The 22,842-nt window shown below is 38.4% G+C and overlaps 1 protein-coding gene across 11 annotated transcripts in view; it reads right to left on the reverse strand.

The window, feature by feature from the left end:
- Mapk10 (mitogen-activated protein kinase 10) overlaps positions 1–21,121 on the reverse strand; it is a 357,438-nt gene extending 336,317 nt beyond the window's left edge. For 5 of the 11 annotated variants that reach the window (XM_004870515.4, XM_087185890.1, XM_021248787.2 and 2 more), the window contains exons 1-2: positions 20,714–21,117; positions 15,642–15,756 (exon numbers count right to left, since the gene is read on the reverse strand). The gene's annotated coding sequence lies outside the window, so the exon portion shown is untranslated. Of the gene's footprint in view, positions 1–12,426; positions 12,510–15,641; positions 15,757–20,713 lie in introns of all 11 variants that reach the window. The other 6 variants (XM_087185891.1, XM_021248785.2, XM_087185889.1 and 3 more) reach the window with 6 other exon arrangements.
- Positions 21,122–22,842: the final 1,721 nt, after the last annotated feature.

Here is a 22,842-nt window from a genome sequence, read left to right on the forward strand (position 1 = left end):
CAATACCAAATTCACACACCAACCAACCTGGCATGGCCAATGTCATCTCCATAGCTTTGATGAAATGAAAGGCAATTCATAAAATGGCTGAGATATCCCTGATACAAGGTTTGATTTGATCAACAAATATTAACACATCATTGTACGTGTTACATGTGGTAGACTCTTGATTCTGTTCAAAGAAAAAGACTACAGAGGTCTTAGAAACTAAAGATAATTGTCATTTATATGAAACATGTATGAAAAATTCTATAAAAATTTGTTTAATGTTTAATTTGTTTGTCTGATGTTTAATCTTTGAAATCTGTCCATAATGATCCTGCCTTAAAGTGTCAGACAATGAGACAACCAGATTACATTGCAAAAGATATAAATTGCAGTCTAAAACTATGGGGATTTTTTGGTTTTTTGTTTCTTGGTACAGGGGATTGAATTTGGGACCTTGCACTTGAAGGCAAGGTCTGGAAACACTGAGCTAAATCCCTGGGCCTTAAAATTGTGGGTTTTTAAAAATGCTTTTGTTTTTATCCTTTTGCACTCTTTCTCTCTCATCTCTTTCTTCCTCTATCTCTTACTCCTGCTTGCCTTGTTCCTCCCCTCCCTAAGCCAGACAATGGATAATGCACTATATTACTCATAAATGTCAGAGATATGTTCCTGAGGGAAAATTAGTCTAAGAAAATCAAACTATAATCCAAAAGATTTTCTTATCTAAATTAAGTGTAATTTGTGTTGAAATCAGTATGAGGTCAAATAATAAATGGATGAGCAAGAAAATGCCATACAATAACCTTTAGAAAATAATTCGAACATGAAGTTACTTTTAAGGGCAGAATTAATAGAAGAGAAATAATTTTTAAAATTTAAATTATTTCTTTTAAATTACTAGTATGTGTATTTGGGGAAAGCTGAACCATTCTAAGTAACTCTAGAAGTTGATTTTAGCTTTTTGAGACCTGAAATTTTGAAAATGAGACATTTTAACTTAAGCTTGACAATTCCACTCTCTCCAAAAAGTGATTCTTGAAAACTTGATGGAGATTCTATCTGGCAAATAGGGTTATCCACAGACCCTTGGAAAAGGATAACCCTAACCCAGGAGTTGTTTCCACTTTGATCAAATATGCTTTGAAAGAGACAAACCAGGCTATCTGGGTAAGAACACAAGGTTATAAACTCTTACCAGATAAGGCCTCTGCTCAGTGACAACCAGGGGAGGGTGTTGCCTGGTCACCCTATCTAAAACTGTAACCCTCTACCACACTCCTCATTCCATTTTCCTATTTTAATATTTTCCTTGACCATTTTTATGTTCTAATATACAACATATTTTATTTATTCATTCACACTATTATCTGTCTCCTTCCACCACAATATAAGCTCCAGGAAGTGGAGAATGATTTTTTTATATCTATTATGTTCATTACAGTATTTCCATGGTTAGGAGAGGACCTGGCAGGCAGTAGATATTCAACACATATTCATTAAATGAATAAACAAAGTCAAATCTGTCCTTGGAATCAATATGGTAACTGACAGTGCATCCAGGTTACCTATATCCCTACACGGTTCAGTTTACCGTAGTTAGAATCCTTACCATAAATTCAACTTAGAAATGATTTCCTCGCAGGTGATAAAAATGGATAATCACCCTGATTTTCCAGGAAATGCTAATCACATCTGAATCACAGCAGGTGACCTCCTGAGAAACAGCCCACAGTCTCCACGAGTAGATGACCAGGAAATGTGCACAGTGAGTCCCTTCCCTCTCATGGTAATAAAGGAAGAATTGCTTCACACTAGAGACAGAATAGGGAAGTGGAAATTGGTAAGAATTCTGGGGCCTTGAGATGATAGACACCTGCTCCTGCCATAGCCAAAAAATGCAGAGCAAGCATGCAACCTAGGAGTAGGGAGCAAGTCAAATAGTCACTGTGTCTGTGCCTGCATCAAGAGCTGGAGAAGAATCAGCCCCTGCCACCTTACACATAGGGAGTGAAAATGTTGCTCTCTAATTTCTTAGGGGATCCAAGCACTCCCTACTGCTGAGGGGAGCTAAGGCTGGGTGCATGTCATCCAGAATTCTCTACCTGGCACTTAACATCCCATTGATTTGTCCAAATAGATGTCATGAATTCCAGTACTATCAGACTGTTCATTTCATTCATATGCTTTTCAAATATTCATCTATTATTTTCCTTCCTCTTTTGTTCTTTCTGGGTTTTATTGGGTGGGTTCTTTGTGTGAGAGAGGTCCTCACTGTCTATCCCAGGCTGGCCCTGAATTTATGATCCTCCTGCCTCTGTCACCCAAAGTTCTGGGATCATACATGTGCAGCACTGTGCCTGGCTCTATTTGCCTTTTTCTAGCTCCCTACTTATTCAAATTCCAATTTCCCCAATTTTCCTTAAACATAATGTAAGAGCTTTCCTTTTCCTGTCTCCCTTGACAAAACTGGTAACACTATTTCTTTTCATATTTTAATATGAAAATTAAGAAAATCATAGATTTGCAGAGAAGCACAATTTGCAAAGCATGTTCACATACATTATCTCGCTTACATGAAGAAGCAGCAGAAGACGATTTCACAGACCTATTTTTCTTTCACAGACCCCCCACCTACACCCTTTCCACAGCGTGCTCTCTCCCATCCCAGTAGGGGACCACCCAAAACTACACATGCTAATGGGGATGAAAATGAAATTGTTTTCTTTTATTATATTGAAAAGCATCCCGAGAGTGTCTGCCATGATAACAGGTGAAGGTTTTTTGTTATTTCAATAATAAAACTGCTCAGTAATGAACCAAAGCAAACTACTTATCAAAGTTTTTAATGCTCTCATAATGATAGCACAGTTTAATTCCCTGCTCTAGCAAGACCCTGTGTTAAAGTATTTTGCATTCAATTATCTCAATAGCCATGAGTTCCATTCTTTATGTCCATTTTATAGATAAAGAAAATCAAGTCTGAAATGTGTTGACTAATGTAGTGGGACACGGTAGACACACTCCTGTAATCTCAGTATTCTGGGAGGCTGAGGCAGGAGGATCACAATTTGGAACCCAGCAGGGGCAACTTAGCCACTTAAGAAGACCTTGCCATAGGCTGGGGATTTAGCTCAGTGCAAAGGCCCCAGATTCAACCCCCAGTACCAAAAAAAAGGTACTTTTTGACTAATTTTCCCAATATAAACAGGTCAGAAATTTTAATTTCTCTGTATGACTTAAAAGCTAAAGCCCTTAGGCACCACCCTGTGCAGCACTATTAGATGACACAGGGTGGGACAGCGGGGCTGCAGTGCATCAGGAAGTCACCTAAAATAACACCAGGGACATGGAGAGTATAAAGCAAATGTGTGCAGTTGCCTAAGGCCTCAAGCAGAGTCCCCAGTGACCAATACAGTAAACAAAACCAAGGTGCTGAATTTCAGTCACTATGAACTAATACCAGATAAAAGATCACAATTTTCAAAAATAGAAACTCCCTCCTGGTAAGTTCATCTAAACAGCTTCTAAGCCAGCGTGATTAAGAGAAACACTCAACACTGAAAGCATAAAAGAAGGAACTGATTAATGCTAATGTATTCTTATTTGCCTTGCTACTCAACCATTGCACCCCATCTATTAGCAGCTACTTTCAATAGTCATTTTCAATCTGTCTTTTTCAATTTTAGCATAATGTAATTCACTATTAACAAATTTGGATCAAATTTATATAAGAAGCAAGCCCACTGCTTTCTTTGGTTCCTGATCCAAAGAAGTTAGAGACCATACGGAAAATATGGTGGGTGACTGAACATTCATTCTGTGCAACTATTACAAAGAGAAAAATCTGTCAATGATACATTGAGCCCAAATCCACAGGAATATATAGGTATCACTTATCAACACTAGTGGATAACACCTGAAAGGGTGCTCAACTAAACCAATAGACTCTTGAAGTCTTTGTACAAACTAGAACTAAGTTTTGATTTGGCGACCAGCACGCATGCTTGGTTGTAGCTCCCGCATCCCCTGAGCGCAATGACTACATACCAACAGCCTTGGTGTGTGTTTCAGGTGGATCCTGGTGGACCTAAGATAATATGGGAAAGTACTTGTAGGATTCTAGAGAGACATGATTAGTAGCCAGAAACATGTTGTTACAGATCTTGAGAAAAAGGTTGAGAGTGCAGCTCACAACACTTGCCTAGATTTTGAGAAAACATTGCGTACAGGGACCAAAAAGGAAGGTGGCAAGCAAATATTTTTACAGGATGATTGAAGAAGAAGACATGTCATCAGAAGTAAAACTCATTACTAGTTAGGAAAGTTCTTGGAATCCTTATAGTTACAGAAGAATTAAGTACAAAGCCCATTAAAATGTATAAAAAGGCAATGAATAAAGTGAAGATTTTCATGGATTCTTCAGAATGTTATTGTAAGTAAAGAACAGGTTGATAATCAACTGTGCGGTCACAAATTACTGACAAATGAATAATGAATCAGCAAGGAATGAAAACGGACTCTGATTAGGAAATAGAAAGGACATGTTGTTGATAGTGAAAAGCAAAATTTAAATAAAAAATCTTGGCAGTTACTGAGCACCTAAAGATGAGTTCTTTACATTCAGTATCCTCATGATAACCTTATGAGATCAGCAGTGCTGTTACTACCATTTCTCAGATGAGGAGACCGAGGCTTACGACATTCTGTGACTTAACCAGGATATCGTGTAAAGCAATAGAGCTTGGATTTAAACACAGGCATTCCAGAGTTTACCTGCCTGGTCCCCATACTGTACAACTGTGGGTTAAATTAATAGACCTAGCTTAACTGACAAGAACACAGGCACAGCAAATGTTGTCCCACCTCCTCCCATGAGGAAAAGTGAGAATGCTGCTGTCCCCGGACCAGAACAGGGTGATGGGAATAATGACATGCAATGAAATTCGAGTATTCGTCAAATGATTTTTGTGGTAACCAGGAAAATAGTTGACAATAAGAAAGATGCATACAAAATGGAATGGAATAGGCTACATGCCTGGCTTTGTCTTCCTTCTGCAGAACTGACTGAGAACAAGTCTGCCATGCAGGCATTTTGTGGTAATGACTTTACTATTATTAATAATGACAATAGTCCCAGTCAGTATTTCATATTTACACAGCAGCCTTCAATATAAGAGCAAAAGCACCTGGCAAACATTCTCATTTTCATTATTGATTGCTTAGATTAATAAAGCACCTTTCTGTCAAAGAGCTCATCAATCCTTACACAGACTCCTGTGACACAGATAGGCAAGCAATCCATTTCTACATCTTGCATATGAAGAAACCAAAGCCTGGGGACCTGTGCATAATTGTTTAGCATGATTTTAGAGTGAAGTCACAAAGAATCAGGTGTCACTTCCCTCGGGTGAAACCCTGTCTCATTTTTAGCTTCCTACGCTAAATTACCTAGAATGTGGAAGCCTTCTCTGTCATCTAGATCCCTCTGCACAGATTTTTACTGGCTTTTCTTCAGGTTGGAGCCTTCCTCCCTCCTTCTTTCTTACTGTTCACTCTGCCTCTATTTTCTCTCCTCTCAGCATTACTCCCAGAATCATTTTCTTAAACCTGCTCAGAAAATAACAAAGGTTCTTCTTTGTCTGTGGAAACAGATCTAAGTTTCTTCATGGATCATTCAAGGTCTCCCGGAGTCCGGCCCCAGTCGATTTTCCCAGCTGTGTCTCCAACTGCCTTATCCTCTATCTATATTCAGGTCACATAGCTTGCACTTCTGAACTCCAAACCCACACTGCTCCTTGCTCCTTCTGTTCTTTCTTCCAGAAATTACCTTTCCAACTCTAACACCGATTGCCAAAACTTTGTTCGTGGTTCCACTGTGATGCTGTCTCCTTCACAGATCCCTCCCGATGCTGCGGCTGGAAAGAGCTGCTCCGCTGCCACATTTCACCCCCTGAGTAGCACTCACCACACTCTCACTAGGACTAGAATAACTTAAGGATGTTCTGATGCCTGTTGAGATTTGCAGTCAAGCCCTCGTGTCTGGTTCTGCAACAGGTGATGGGTGAAAAGAACCTGGACTGCCCTCATGGAGTGAATTGGCTCAGCCTTTCTCATCTAGACTACGTCATCTAAGTGGCAAAGCACATTATTTTCTCAGTTTTCCCAAGTACAGCACACAGTAGCACCATTCTAGATGCATAAAAGACATTCATTCATTCATGACATACAATAAATAATTTTAACCAGCATTCTCAAAGTGTAGTGCACAGATGCCATAGGGTCCAAAGATGCTTTCAAAGTGCTGTAGTTAGGATCTTAAATGTCCTCTAAAGGCCTGCATGTTAAAGAGTTGTTTCCCAGAGAGGCACTATTGGGAGATGGCAGAAGCTTTATAAAAGGACCAGGTGGGAAGTCTTCTGGCCATGCAGGGCTTGCTGTTGAAAAGGAAAGGAAGGGAAGGGGAAGGGAAGGGGAAAGGAAGGGAGGGGCAGGGGGGAGGGGTGGAAAGGAAGGGAAGGGGAAGGGGAGGGGAGGGGAGGGGAGGGGCAGGGGGGAGGGGTGGAGGGGGGAGGGGTGGAGAGGGGAGGGGAGGGGAGGGGAGGGGAGGGGAGGGGAGAGGAGAGGAGAGGAGAGGAGAGGAGAGGAGAGAAGAGAAGAGAAGGAAGCCTCTCCTATTCCTCTGTCTCATTCCCAGCTGTTATGGTATAGATCTGGCTTGTCCCCACAAAACCTCATGTGTTTGGAAGGTGGATGGATCAGAAACTTAGATCTGCGCTATCTTCATCAATGGATTAACCTACTGATGAATACATAGCTGAAATGCTGATAGGAGGTGGGGCCTGGTCAGAAGAGGTAGGACACAGGGTCATGACCTGGAAGGGTTTATCTCCTTTCCAGACTCCTGCCTTGTCTCTGCTTCCTGACCACCATGATGTGAGCAGCTGTGCTCTGCAGCAGGCCCTTCTGCTGTCCCTTTTCTGCATTTGAGCCAGCCAACCATGGAATGAAACCTCTGAAAATAAAACTCCTCTCCTTCAAGTTGTGCATGTTGGTTACTGTTTCTCAATAACAGGAAAGTGACAAGGACATCAGCAATGAGATGCATGGCTTTGCCCTGCTATCAGCTCCCATTAGTAAAGGCATGGCCACCACTACAGGCCCAAAGCAACAGAGCCAGTACTCATGGATGGAACTGCAAAAGGAACTGAAATACACCTTTCATCTCTATAATTTGTTATTGAAGGTATTTGTTATAGCAACATAAGAGGTCACCAAAATTAGTCAAAACTAATTCCAAACAATACAAAGACATAGTTCATCATTGTCTTCTCATTCTCTCATAAGTCTACCGTAGTTTTTCAGGACAGCATGATAAGTGATATAACAGATTGAAGAAGTAGACAACAGAATTCAGCTGTCTTCCATTAAACTGATCATTAAAGATTTGCAAGAATGTGAAACAATGTCATTTTATCCCTAACCTATTTTCATAAAAAGTAGTTCTCATAAAGAGATAACAGTATTCATATTAACATGTAATGGCTTTAATATTGTTGATCTCTTTAAATTAATTACACAACTATTTTCAAATTTATACTTTAATATCTAATATGGTAAATTTCAGAGACTCTAACAAACACTCTTTAGATTTCTCAATAATTTTCAAGAGCAGAAAGGAATCATGAGATCAGACAGCCAGAGAATCTCTGTCTTAGAGAGTGGGCTCCTGTCTCTCTGCAGAACCTCATTTGCGAATACCTGAGTAGAAGTTGAGTCATTTAAAATTGCACTGTTTCCTTAACCTCTACTAAGGAAACTATCCTATGAATGAAATTCACTTTTTTGTAACTTCTTCCCTTCTTCCTTATCCCAAAGCCCCCAATTTGATAGCAAGCTGCTTAAAGACAGAGTCAAATCTTATCTTCATGTCTGCAGCATCTATTACAGAGTCTGCAGCATCTATTACAGAGTGTGCAGCCAGTAAAACATTTGAGTGAGAAAGAAAGGAAGGAAGGAGGGAAGGAGGAAAGAAGACAAAGGAGGAAGGAAGAAATTGTGTCATTCATTCTTCAAAGATTGAACACACATGTTTAATTACTGAATTCTTTCTCTGGTCTGAGAAACCGAAAGTGGAAATAAGGACTAAAATGTGCAATAGACATTGGGATATGGGAAGAAAATATTCAAATGAGAAAGGGACCAAGGGAGGGAGAGGAAGTAAGGAAAAAAAGAAAGAAAACTGAAGGAAAAAATGGAAACAAAGCTTTTGTACATAAGGGAGGGAGGAATGGGGAAGAAAAGAAGAAGCAAGATATATCATGTACTGGTACAAATTCCCTATGATGAATGTTAGCATTATGTATGTCTAAAATGTACCAATAAATATAAAAAAATAAAAAATAAAATTACAAAAAGAAGATTCTACCACAGGAAACTGTCCATTGAAAATGTCTGTTACTCTTCATGTCAGTGTGTTATATGAATACCACATCCAAAGAAACAAACTTGCCAGTAGTTTCATTATTTCCCATATAGCTTAGAAATCATGTTTTTAAAAGGCAAAAGTGAAAAGATACCTCTCATAAGTAAACCCATGAGCAAGCATTTGTGCACACTAGTCCTTCAATGGCAGAGACAGAAAGACACAAACTTGGGAAATGGATGCAGTCAGATCGGTTGGAAATGCATAAATTATATTCCTTATGGGTAGTACATTCTCAATAATTAGAATTGACTTTCTATAATGGCAATATCTTATCTCTTGGTTTAGTTAAATGAGAATGGGCATAATGGAGCACAGACAAGAAAGGGGCAGGGTTAGAACAAAACCTCAGAGACCTCCACCTGTCCACCTTTCCTTTGAATTGTCCATTGGGCTGATTCCACCCTCATGGACTCCCTGCACTAGCGTGGCCACAGTACCCCACTTAGGCCCAACTTCTAAAGTATCATCTCAGACTTTAATTCAATCTGTAAATTTAATCTATGTAATTTTTAAATTAAAAAGAAATTTAGTCATCATCTATTACAACTTTCTCACACACAACTGAAGCTCAGCTAGATTAAGACTCACCCAAGGGAATATTAATTCATAATGGATCTGGGATGAGAATTTATTATCAAAGTCTCTTCCTTTTCCAGAGACTATATGGTCAAAATCTTTAAATAATCTGCAAAACCCTGCACAGTACTCTGTTTCAAATCAGAACAGACTCCCTCCCCATATAAAAACTTTCCTATTTATTTCTTTCTTTCAGTGTCTTGCTATTATAATGCATCATAGACATTTATCCAAGTGTAGATGTTATCTGTATTCCTAAACTTATTGTCATCAATTCACACCATAAATTAGTTAATTAGCCAGTTAATCTGCTTCAAAACACATTTGTTTTCATAAGAAATTCTGACATCTTCAATCAAAGGGGTAAGTGGGAATTTCACACATTATATCAGGTTCAGAAGGAGTATGTTTTGGTTCCTTAAATTATAACACAGAGTCAGAAATCTATGAACAGGAACAAGACTAGAAAATCAGTTCAATAAATGTGATCCTACTGACTGTGACCCTCCACCTTGTGAACTTGACCCCTGTTAGCAAATGGAAGAGTCAACATTCTTAGGACATATTTACTGAAACTCACAAAAAATGAAAAGTAGCTCAAATTGTTTTCACAGAGTCTTTGCTTAACATATTTTATTCCATTTATTTCAGGTGGGGATAGCAGGTGAGCACAACGTCGTATCATATAAATAGATGTAGATACAGATATGTAGATACTCCAAAGCAGAATTATGTCTATTCTTAAGATTTATAAATGACTTTCTAAAAACAACACTTTCAGCATTTAAATTTAAAGTTGGCCCTAGAAAAAGGTAGAAGCTAAACTACTAGAGATGAGGAAGAGAACCAGGGGAGAGGGAAGGGAGTATGCAGCATGAAAATAAAGTATGTTATATGCATGTACCAATAAGCCAAAGCAAAACCAATTACTCTGAGAAAATAATGTGCATGAATAAGAAAGAAAAGAAAGGACTATTGAAAAGTTAGCATTTATAAAGTGGATCTTAGAATTTACTGCACTAACAAGCCACCTAGGCCCCCTAAAAATAGAAATAAAAAACTTTGAAACACCTGGAATACATAATTTCCAGTATCTACATTATAAATAATGACTTATGACATATAATAAATGCTGTTAAACTCCAGACTAAATTTTCTAATAAGCCCTAGCCTAGAAAAGCTTCTTATGTTCATTAAAATCTCATTCTTTGGTTTCAACAGTAGGTCCTCAGGGAGTGGTTATAAAAATACAGAGAATCTGACTGACACTGAAAGTGCCGCAGGTGATAACACACTCTTCAAATGAGCTTCAGGAAAGACCTCCACTTTTACTATATCTTTTTTTTTTTTTGGTACCAGGGATTGAACTCAGGTCCTTGCACTTGTGAGGCAGGTGGCATAACCACTGAGCTAAATCCCCACCCCAAGACCTTAACTTTTAAAGGAAAGCATTAAGCGTATTTTCCCAGGCTAGCATCAAACTACTAGGGAACTCTCAAACAGGGGCAGATTTGAATCCATCCTCCTAAGAGACACTGCCTGAGGTTCTACCAATCAAAGGAGGAGGAGGAGGAGGAGGAGGAGGAGGAGGAGGAGGAGGAGGAGAGGGGAGGAGATGGGGAGGAGGAGAGGGGGAGGGGGAGGAGGAGGGAGGAAAAACAAGAGGAAGAGGAAGAGGAAGAAAAGTCTAAAATTTTATACAATACTGGAGAGCTTCGTCCATTTGGACTGCTATTTTTTAAAATACCATAAACAAGGAAGCTTATAAATAATGAAGTTTATCTCTCAGTTTGGAAACTGAGAAGTTCAAGATCAAAGCAGACTTGGTGTCTAGAGAAAGCCTGTTTTCCGTCTCATAGCACCTCTCACTATGTCCTCACATGGTAGAAGAGTCTAGGTACTTCTCTGGAGGTCTCTTTCATAAGGGCACTTACTCCAATCATGAGAGCCCCACCTAATCACTCCCCAGAGGCCCCATCTCCTAGTACCATCACTCTCAGGGTTAAGAGCCCATGTGTGAATTTGGAGAGACCACAGATATGGAGGCCATAGATTAAGGCTACTCATTTGGATTTTACTACAGTTAAAACAATCTGAAGAATGTATCTTGGTGCCACTGACAGAATACAAAATGACAAATTTCAGAATATCTTCTTATTCACCTCATTTGTAAGGTATTTAGTACTCCAAACCTGTAACACTCATTTTTAGCTTTTTTACATTGATTATGCCATTACTATTCCTTGGAACTCTTGTCCTTATTTTTGCCTGAGTTTCAAACTATATCAATGTTTAAGGCTTAATGGGACCCAGTGTTCACCTTTAATACTGAGAAGTATGTAATAAAAAATAAAAATAATAAATAAAAAATAAAAGAAGTATGTAATAAAACTCTGCTACCACTGTTGCATGACCTAGAGAAAGTATCTAAATCTTCAATGCCTCGTTTTCATCATTTATACAATAGAAATGTTCAGTAGGATGCTTCTCACCTTCCTATGGGGTTCTGTCCCAATAAATCCATCATAAGTTGAAAATATCATGAATCGAAAGTATTTGACACCCCTAACCTACTGGACACCACAGCTTAGCTCCACCAACCTTAAATGTACTTGGAAGGCTTATGTTAGTCAACAGTTGTGCAAGATCACCCACCACAAAGCCTGCTCTGTAAAAAAAACTGCCACATATGTCATAGTACAGCAAGATGCACCATGCCACTGCTGCTGACACCACAAGACAGCATCCTATAGCACATCAATGGCCCCAGGAAAAAAATCACAATTCTATATGTGCTGTATGGATCATGCTGAGTGCATGTCACTTTTGTACCACTCATAAGTCAAAAGCTAAGTCCAAGCATCACGAGTTGGGGACATCAATAAGAGATGCATGCAGGCAAAATAGACACTATGAAGTAGATCACCTGTGTGTAACACATCAGATTTTCCCTCTCCAAAATGGATTGGACAGGAGTATATTTTAAGGAGAGGGAAAATTATTCCATGAATGTTGGGGTATACCTAATAGCCTTTGTACTATGTGTTACAACAGCACATCAAATTTTTTAAATGTTGACTTCATTAGTAGAATCATGGACAAGAAGGTATCATACGAGGCTACTTGCATAACCTGTTGAAGATGATGCTCAGGGCCCAAGTTATGGCAGTGATCATAAATAAAGATCAAAGGGGACTGATCTGAGAAATGTTTATGAGATAAAGCAGGTTAGTTGTATGTTCACTTATTAATTTAAAAATAAGGCAGTATTTATGTATCTATATATTTATGTATCTATCATTTATTTATTTTTTAAGTCCTGGTGTCTCTTCTTAACCTGACACTTAGTAATATGTGATCTTGAACAAACCACTTACCCTCTTTTAGTAGCTGGTACCACATTTTTAAAGAGTTGCTCCAAATAAACACTGTATTCTCTTTAACTTTAAAGTTTATGAACCTGTAAATAAAGTTTGTGTTTTATTGAATCACAGAGGCATAAAATGTATCCTTAGAATTTACCAAATATCAAGATGATAGCTGTACACTGTATGAATAATATTGAACCTACCTAACCAACAGGTATGGAATCTGTACATCCCTTTTCTTCACCCAGCACAATCACTATGTTTGATTGTTTGCTACATATGCCCTGCTGGCAATTCTTTGGTTGTGCTCTTGTTATTTTTTATCTAGATTCCTAATTGCACCATTAGTATTCTTATAGCTCCAACCTAATTCCCTTCTAGACACTCTTCAAAAAACTACAGAACTCTAGAGTCAGAAAGACCTAGGATTGAATGCTAAATTTACAGTTTCTTAACTGTATAATTGCCAGCAAGTTTTTAACCTCTCAAAACCTGCTTCCTTCTCTGTAAATCATAGAGATGATTAAAGATTGAACGTTTGTTAAGTCTTAGTATAGTGCCTATTACACAGTAAGAACTCAAAAGCGTTAATTATTTTGAAAAATAAATCTCAAAAAGATTTGAGCAGGCACTTCACAAAAGAGGAAATTCAAATGGCCAATAAAAAATGAAAAGATATCTTCATTAGTAATCAGCAAAATGCAAATTAATACTTCTATGAGTACAATTATGTATGCACCTGATTAGAAAATTTTAGGAACTTGTAAATCAAGTGTTGGTGAGAATGTAGAATTTCTTCCTATACCACTTCTGGAATTGCAAATCAGTGTAACAAATTTGGAAAAATATTTCAAAAATATTTAGTAATATTAATAGCTTAAAACTTAACAGTTCTTTCCCTTGATATTTATCTTCATGATGCCCTTACAGGTTTGTGATAGGATCTATGAAGAATAATATAAAAATAAACACAGAAAATTGTATAATGTACTCTAAGTCTAATGTAAGTAGTATGAAAATAATCCAAACATTCATCAAAAGTAGAATGGATAAGTAAATCTTGGTATATTCTTTGGGTAGCATACTATGCAAGAGTTTAAATGAGTAAACTACATCCATGGACAGAAGAGTCTCACAATGTCTAGCAAAATAATCAGGAGATTTAGGTTATATGTACATGATACAAGTATGGGGAGTTGAAGCACAAGTGAAGTAAGATAAACACTACAAAGGTACACACATAAATGGAAAGCCTCCAAAGAGAAGCAGGAGAATGAGTGGTGGCAAGTAGGAAAGTACTACAGTTGGTGACTTCCTCTAGTGGGGAAGGAAAAGTACGTGATCTTAAAGGGGCACACAGGAGCTTGCTGAGGGTCTATTCCACAGTACAAGTGGTTACATGGAGTGTGATTTACAATCGTTCTTTAACCTGTGTTGATTTTATATATTATCCAATGAGTATGTTCCACACCTCAAACTGATTACGCCATTCTCCTACTTAAAATTTTTCAAAAGCTCTTCACTTGGGCCGGGGGTGAGGGGGAGGATTTAGCTCAGTGGTTTCGCCACCTGCTGTGCAGGCACAAGGACCCGAGTTCAATCCCTGGTACCAAAAAAAAAAAAGCTCTTCACTTTAGGCTAAAAAGGAAATTCTTTAGCCTTGTCTAGAAGATCCTGCATGGTATCTCCTATACGCCTCTCCAGCTATAGCTCTGCTACTAGCATCTACACTACCACAGAGTAAATGGTAGCTAACAACCCATTCATGCTCTCTCAAGTTTCAGACCTGTTGAAAACTGTTCCCACTGTGCCACTGAGTCCTCCTTTCCTCTTATCTTCTTGCTATACTTAACAGTCCATTAAAATCTCACTTCTCTGGAAAGCCTTCCTTGATTTATTCCCACCACACATGTGCTAGATTCTCCTTTGCGGTCCTTCCTTCAGCACATATGTCTACCTATATAATACCACTTTACTACTGCCACACTTTCTAGAATATATCTGTTAACAGCACACTTTCTAATGAGTATGATATTCTTTGGACTGAAAATTCCTTTAAAGCAAAGATTTTCATTTATCCCAAAGTTGAGCAAGATATTTACACACAGATTCTCAACAAGTGCTGCTTAATGAATAAATATTTAGCATTGGAACAATATGTATATTTTTTACATCACTGGAAGTAACACATAACAGCATATTATATTCAACCTTATAAAACTGAACTGATGACAAAAATGGTTGCTTATTAGCAATTATATTATTTCTTCTTTATGACAAATATTCCTTGAATACATTTTTGTTAAGCACAGCCTAATGGTGACTACTACATTTACTTTGTCAATACATCTATAGCCAGATTATTTTAAAAGTCACAATGTGAAATAACTATAGGATTGATTCCATTCTACTTCTACAGTTATAAGGTATGTGTTAATTCATAGAGCAGCCTGTCTACAGCTGGTTACACAAGTCACTAGGCTCAAAATAACTTCTCTTGGAGCCTTAGCACCACCACTGTCATAGTCTGTTCTCAAAGATGTCATTTAACAGATTATAACTTATTCATCTCTGTTGGAGTCTACTGATTATTGACTTAGGTGACTATGAAGTATTAAGTATTTGATTAAAAAAGATATTCTGCCTGTGTGTGCTGATGCTTTTTTAAAAAAATTATTAAGTTTAAAATTATTTCAAAGTAGAGCAACTGGATCTAGTTTTAATATTGTTTTCTTTAAAAACAAACATAAATTTAACTGTATAGAGCTGTGATATAATTTCTCTGCCTTTTTTCTTGAAAGTCTAAATGATATGTGTGTATGGACTTCTGAAAGGAATTAGGCATTGTAATTTAACTCAAAAGTACTTTTTTTATATTAAAAGAGCTTAATTAATGAAACAGTATTACTTTGCAAATAAGAAAACCCACGTAAAAACAATGTTCCCCAACTGTTACTCTGCCACACAAAATTGTTCACTGCAGCCATCTTAATGTCCTGGAAAAGTCCACAGTGGTGGTGTCATGGCATCTCACAAGACTTCTCCTACCAGATGTGGTATTAGCAGAACTGCACCATTAATTAAACATCCTGTACTGTTGATTTTTACTTTGGTTGATATTATTTGAGACAATATTTCTTTAGTGCCATACCCTGGACAATACACAATTGGTTATATAGATCATAGATTTTATGCTAAAGACCATTTTAAAATTTGTCACTCACCACTGCTTATGAGGTTTGTCATCTATAGGAAATGGGTCTAGTTCAACAGCTTCTTGCATGAGTTACCATAACCAAGATCTGAGATGCTCCTGCCGTTGATGTTTCTCACGCTAGCCTAAAATCAAAGCAAAAAGATAGATGAGTTTGATATGTAAAGTTTAAAAGGAAATTCTCCCTGCTCTTAGAAAACTAAAAGACTGACAACAAAGATAAATAACAATTGTTTTCTAGGTGGTAAGTACAAGGGAAGAAAATAAAACATCTCAAAGAGGTTAACTCAGTTTGGAGACTGTTGCGAACCCAAAAACTCTGATGTTATCAACTCCAGGACAGCTATATATTTTAAAATCCAAACATAAACTCAACTAGTAATTGTTCTTTGGGTGGTTATGATATTCAACTTTGTGATTATGGCCTTGGTTTTGTAATAAAAAGACATCAATTCAGCCTCAATTGAAATAGCTCCATAGTTAAATATGTTTACGTATTCTGCTCTTCCTGTAAGATTTCCTTAGAAAAATAGGTTATATAGTTATGAATAAAAGGATGAAAACCTCTGTGGTAAGAGAAACAAAGTAAAACTAAACTCAGTAGTTTGAAGTTAGAAAGAGACCTGTATTCTTTCATAATCTGATCTAGTGATAGCATTGCTTTTTCAACCTTAGTGCCTGTCACTTCCCAGCATTATATTGCATTAGACTCTCAACAACTGTGCCGTTTCTAACGGTCTACCCATTGTCAAACCATAGTTTTGCTTTTCTAGTTTGAAAAATACAGTCACCACACCAAAAATAAATGTTATCTCTTCCAAATATGAGTCTTTTTTCCTGGCCAGCTGCTTACTACTACTCCTAGGAATACCCTCCTGCCCCTACTCAATATCCTGGTGTGGCCTCCAGTGTCAACTACTGAGGGGATAAATCTCTCTCTCTTCTGGATTTCTATTGTGATTACTGTCAAACCCCTAGAAGGGACCCTTAATCTTATGCCATAATTGTTGTTATTTAACCTCATCTTCCCAAATGATCATAAGCTACAAATGACAGAAACTTGTCTTCCATTTTTCCAAACTCTTCCACCCATAGCACTCAGAAAAAATTCTGTATATGTAATACATTCATTCAGTAAATATTTATTGTGCCCCTACTGTGTGTCTAAGTCAGTACTTGGCAGAGGCTATACTTTAACAGAGAATATAGATGATATGGGAACAGGCAGTTACACTATTGTGTGGTGAGTGCTAAAATGGAGCTTCCTTCTGAAGACACTGAATGAACATTACCAAACAGGGAGACCTAAGAGCTCTCCTTCACTATCAGTGGCTTCAGATCCTATTTCCAATGTACAAAAACAGGCCAATTATTTTAAGAAACCCATTTTCAGGAAGCGCCTACACACCCAAGCAGTTTAACATCCACAAACCGGAGTCAGTTGTACTTCTAAGAACATACACCATTAAAATGAATTTCTAGTACATACTTTTAAGGCACTGCTGTTTTTGGTTTTGTTTTTATTTTCTTCCTATCATCAAAAGAGGGGGAGAAGAAGAAAAAGAAGTAGAAGCAGCAGCAGCAAAAATCCTGTGTGTTACTGAGTAGGCTACTCTGCAATTGCCGGGGTGCCCTTTGGGGAGCTCCACCTGCACCCCACACACCACATGGCGCATAGAACAGCTGTGGTTAGGTTCTTCCAGGGGAGCTTTCAGGCATTTCTTCTCCCATTCAGAAGTTGGGTTTCCACTTCTACAAACATCATTTCCATCAGCCCATGGGTTTGACATCACTCAGTCTCCAGAGATAAGAAGAGTGAGAAAGTCCATAAAACTTCTCAAGGATCCAAAACATGGATGAAAATCCTTTACCAAAAATAAGTATGTATGAAGTCTAATTTTCAAACACAACATGTTTCTTTTTATTTCGGTATTTTCAGTATCACCCTGATGTCTCTGCTAGATTTTCTGTGAAAATTTACCATAGGGAATGAAGCTTCTCTCCATTTAATATAGGGAAAAAATACACACAGAATTCTCCTTTTCCCTCTCTTTGCCTCATTTTGACACAAGGGTAAAACATATTCAAACCAGAAAGTCTCTAGTTGGAACCTTACAACCTTGCTGATAAAACACACACACAGAGGTGAATATCTGAAAACACACACTCCAATTCTAAATTACACATTCTCTTTCAAACAATCAATATGCATCATGATCTTTTCTCTGAATCAGCAGTACAGTGTCTCATCTCAGACTTACATAACACAATCACTATATTCAATATACTAAAGATGCAAATGGAATCTGTCCTTATTTTCCAAGAAGCCTCTCCTCCAGGAATCCACAGCTCAACTTTCACAAGGCCTTGGCTCTCCGGAGAAGGTGCAACAATCCATGCCTGTGTGGTAGAAGGAGGTGCTAGGCAAGCCTGCAGCAAGCAGAGCATTGTGCTCCACTCTTGCCCTTACTAGACACTTTTGTGCCTCTTTTTGCATGTTTGTTACAGTGTCCAACCCAAAGCTTCAAACAGAGGGCCAGAGGAAATACAAGGGGAAACGAAGAAAATTTCAAAAGCCAATTTGTTTACTTCTTACTGTAATTGAAGGAAGACTCTTGCTTTGAGTTCATTTTTCACATAAGCAACTAAGCAATCATTTGACTTGAACACACCAATTTCACTCCAAGTCCTTTAGCTAAAACTGTGACCAGATGTCAAAACAGAGCAAGAAGGAAGAATATCTGTCCCCACATTTAACAAACAAAACACCTCTCTCATTTTGCCTTTATATTTTATCATCAGTATAAAATCCTCTGTAACTAAGCTTATATTCAAAAATTCATTTACATGAAGCTACAATCAAACTTTAAATATGCATGTGTCTTTAGTCATGGGAGGCTTTTTCAGATTACTCAGGTAGGAAAAATTCCTTCTGCCAGTGGTAGTCCTATAGAATATACTGAGAATGAGTTAATTTTCCTGTAAATGCAAATTACTCATATCAGATAGCATTCACAACCAACTCTCCAATCATTTTAACCTTGACGAATACTGACCACATACTATGAGACTATTAAATGCTAATAGCTGCAGACCTACCAGACAATGACAGCAAAAACACACTTGTCTCTGTGAGATCTGTTCATAAATATCCCCTTCCAGCACAGCAAGTGCCCTCCTCCCCACAGCAGATGCTGCTCTGGGGTGAGCAGGCAGGAGGCTGGAGGCAGCTGATTTTTCCCCTCTGTGTATATTTCTTACTGCCTCATCATCCTGAATCTTTTTTTAGTGAAACTGCAATGATTTTGCAAGAACAGGAGCCCCTCAAATTCAAGACACTTTGCAACAGTGGGAAGGAGTGATTTGCAAATGAGGAAGCAGAAAGACTCTTTAATATTTAAGGTCATACCATCTTTGTCATCCAATTTCCTAGTCCTGTTGTGGGGAAAAGAAAAACTCAGTTTGCTCATGTGATAAAATAAGCTAATCCAATACTTTTTGTCATTATGTAGGGTAAGATCAAGACCAAGAAGGGAATACATTCCAGAGGCAGCAAAGTTGCTACATCCCAATGACCCGGCCCCTAAAATCCAACAGTTCCCAAGTGGAGCTAGAGGCTTGTGAGCTCATTCCTGAGCATTGCTATCTGTGTTTACAACATACATGCTCTCCACAGAGCCCACTGGGAGAAATGGTCATCACTGCAATCATTTTAAATATGTTGATCTGCATTCTAAGAGCTCTTCCAGGGTCTGATGAGTCGTAGACCAGGACAGAGGGAGAAACTGCATCTGGGTCTGGTGATGCATGGTGCACTTACTTAAACCCATTTTCTTTCCATCTCCACCGTGGCCTGTCCCACAAGACTTAGCCTGCCCCTTGCTGTTATATTCATGAAAGTTACGGTCAACACACCAGAGGAACAAGGCTGCTGTGCAGTACCATCAGGCTCTGCAGCAAAAGCATCCCATGTAAAAAACCTTGTGATTGCTTTGGTGCCAGCTTCCATGGGATAAGCCAGGCTGTTTCTGGAACTAAATCACAGTAGCCCTGGAAGAATGACCACTAAGTCTCCAGATTTAAGTGTAGGAGAAAAAAACAAAAAGGAAATACATATAATTGTCTTCAAATATCTCTATATCCCAATTGACTTGAAGATCTTCCAGTAAATACCATTCATGTTGCTGAAAGCACAAATACATAAATCATGCTAAATATATTGCCATGCTCATTTCTGATGATATATCTTTTTTTTTTCCAAAAGAGCTCTGACATTTGTAGGGGGCACAGTATCCCAGCACAGAATACCTGGGAACACTGCCATTAAAAAAAAATGCTGCCTGCTGTGACTAGCAGATCACTTTCTTAAAGGGTCCCCTTACTTACCTACATGACTGCAGTGCCAGCGTTTGCTCTGGTCTCTAACCTGTCCCCTGTTTCGTGTCCCTCTCCCTGACCCAAATGTAGCCCAGAGACTCTCTGCAAAAGTATATATACATATATATATATATATATGTGTGTGTATATATATACATATATATACATATATATATGTGTGTATATATATACATATATATACATATATATATAATGTTTAATTCCTTGCTAAGTTATATAAATATGTACCAAAACATTCATTGCCAGGAAGTAGACATAAATGAATATTAAATGACATTATTTTTTAATATCTTATGGAACCCATAGCATTTCTCAGATGAGGGACCAAGGTCAATACTTCCCACCTACAAAGCCGCCCCCTCCCCGGTGTGGGAGTCACTTTGCTCTGGAACTCTACATTGGTCTCAAAGCCCCTGTGGTCACAAGCACACTGCTCCCTCCCATTCTCTGCACCCTTGAGTCCACACAGAAAGGCTTCAGCATGCCATGTCTGAGAAGATGCTCTGTCCAGAGAGAAACGCTGTAGCTTCTTGCCTCAGAGCTAGTTGACTAGATGAATCCACTTTAGACCCCAACTCTCTCCAGCCACCCATGCCCCCTCTCCCAGCCCACCAGGAGCAACGAATAGACATCACCCCACCCTCCACAATCAGGTTAGAACCCAGAAGGAGCAGAGCCACCTACCATTCCGTGTCTGAGAACTACAGTCCTGATCCGGCCGTGTTTGCCCCAGAAATCCTCCTCACTTTGTTATCATTAACCACATCCCAAACTGCAACAAGGAAGAGATTCTTTGGAGGAGGGGAGATTGTTTAAAATTAATGATAGGCAGGTGATTTCCAAGAAGACCCAATCTGAAACTCACTCAAGCCCCTACGAACTAATAGGAGAGGAAAAAAAGAATTTGTAAAAATGAAAAAAGAAAAGAAAAAGGTATGCATATAAGAAGCACCACCCACCCCCATAAAAAGCAAAAGGAACGGGGAGATTTTTTAAAAGAAGAGCAGCTTGCTGAATCACCCCCTTTCACTGCCTGGAAACCATTGTGCGGCGTGATGCTGCCTGTACCATTGTGGAACCTACCAGAGGAGACGGACACAGGGCTGGGGGAATGGCGTTGCTATGGCAACTAAAAGGAGCACACATGACGTCAAAGCCCAGAGAGGTCTGGGGAGGGGCAGAGGGGGAAAGAGAAAGGAAAAAGTCTCTGTATGGCTACAGCTAGGATGCTTTCTGGCGAAATGAGGGGAAAGCAAAATGTCAAGGAATAGGGCTCACAGGCAGCTAATATCAGCAACTCCATAGGACATCAAGCAGCCGGTCTATGAAGCGCGGAGAAGCAGTGTACTGCGCGAAGCTGTGGCCCTTTCCGAAGCAGCACCAAAGAACAAATGCAGGCAGATCAAAACCGGGGCAAATGCAGTCAGCCTCGGCTCTTCAACAAGCTCTGCTTTTTGCAAACAACAGGAAGACGCACAGATCCTCTAAATGTCAAAACAAACCCGAGATGGTTATAATCGCAGAGGAGAAGGCGCGTTTAAGTCTTATCCAGACCACAAGGTCATTAGCACAGGACACAGCCTCTTCTCTCTCCTTATTTCCGAAAACTCCTGAATAAATTCCCACCCACCCAGTTTAACAGACTAATGCTTAGGTTGCAACTGAAGTCTAGAAAGAAAATACAGACCATTTGAATTAACAAATCAAGATTCTTTTCTCTAAAAGCAGATAATTATTTGGAAAACTGATGTAAATTGCATTATTACTATTTGAGGCAAATATCTTATTTTTTTAAAGTAAGTTGTTTTGCCTTTGACTCTCCTTACAAGGGTATTTTTTAGGTCCCCATACAATTTTAATACTTGCAAGTAGTAGGTTCATAGAATGAGATCAGTTGTCTGACCCTACTACTTAAAAAATTGTTTACCAAAAATTTTTACATAAGAAAAAATGTTCAGAACATGTTTTAAGTGAAGCAGACTTACCCTTGGATTTCTCAAGCTACATAATCAAGTCCTTTTTTATTTTCCTTAAACATCTTTCCAGTGGGTATCTCTCTGCTGCAACAAAGCAGTACTGAGTTTTGTGATTCTACGTTATGTTTTAGAACTAGCATACTTTTGGAAGGAGCTTCTAAGAGGACCTTCTTCCTCAACATTGATTTTAGCACTGCAACACTTAACAAAACTGTAAGGGACCACATAAAGTTTTATTACTTTGGTATCACTGTTGTGGCTATTTAGGACGGAAATTAGAAAAGAAAGGCTTATATAAGATTTGTGTCACTAAGTCCACTAGTTCTCTGTTCACTTAAGTCCACAAGTTTTTGGATGCCCCTTGACTGTAATTTCAAGTTTGGCAAGAATCAATTGACTACCAACGTTTAGTCTTCACAGTAGCTCTACTATACAAGATAGTTGTCTTGTGCAAATGCAAATTGATAGCCAAGCAACTTTATAACAGAAAGAAATTGCTATTCCCACTTCTAAATTATTGCACTCTAAGTATTTTAGGATTTCATTTTGTTTTCTTTATTTTGTTCAATCCCCAGGACCTCAACCAAGCTAAACAAATGTTCTACCACTGAGCTACACCCCGACCCTGTCTCTGTTTGGCTCACAAAGATCAGCCTCCAGAAACTCAACATCAATAAGGAAAAATATAAACTTCAACTCTTACCTTATACTGTACACATAAACATTAATTCCAGATAAGTTTTACACTTATATATATACAAGTTAAAATCTATAAAGCTATTAAAATTAAATATACCTTTTAAAAGAAAAAACAGCTCTCTGACCTTAAAAAGGCTA

The sequence above is a fragment of the Heterocephalus glaber genome, unplaced genomic scaffold, assembly GCF_053883595.1.
Source record: "Heterocephalus glaber isolate CG9 unplaced genomic scaffold, H.glaber_assembly_v1.0 deba00001503, whole genome shotgun sequence".
In the NCBI taxonomy this organism is placed as follows: Eukaryota; Metazoa; Chordata; class Mammalia; order Rodentia; family Bathyergidae; genus Heterocephalus; species Heterocephalus glaber.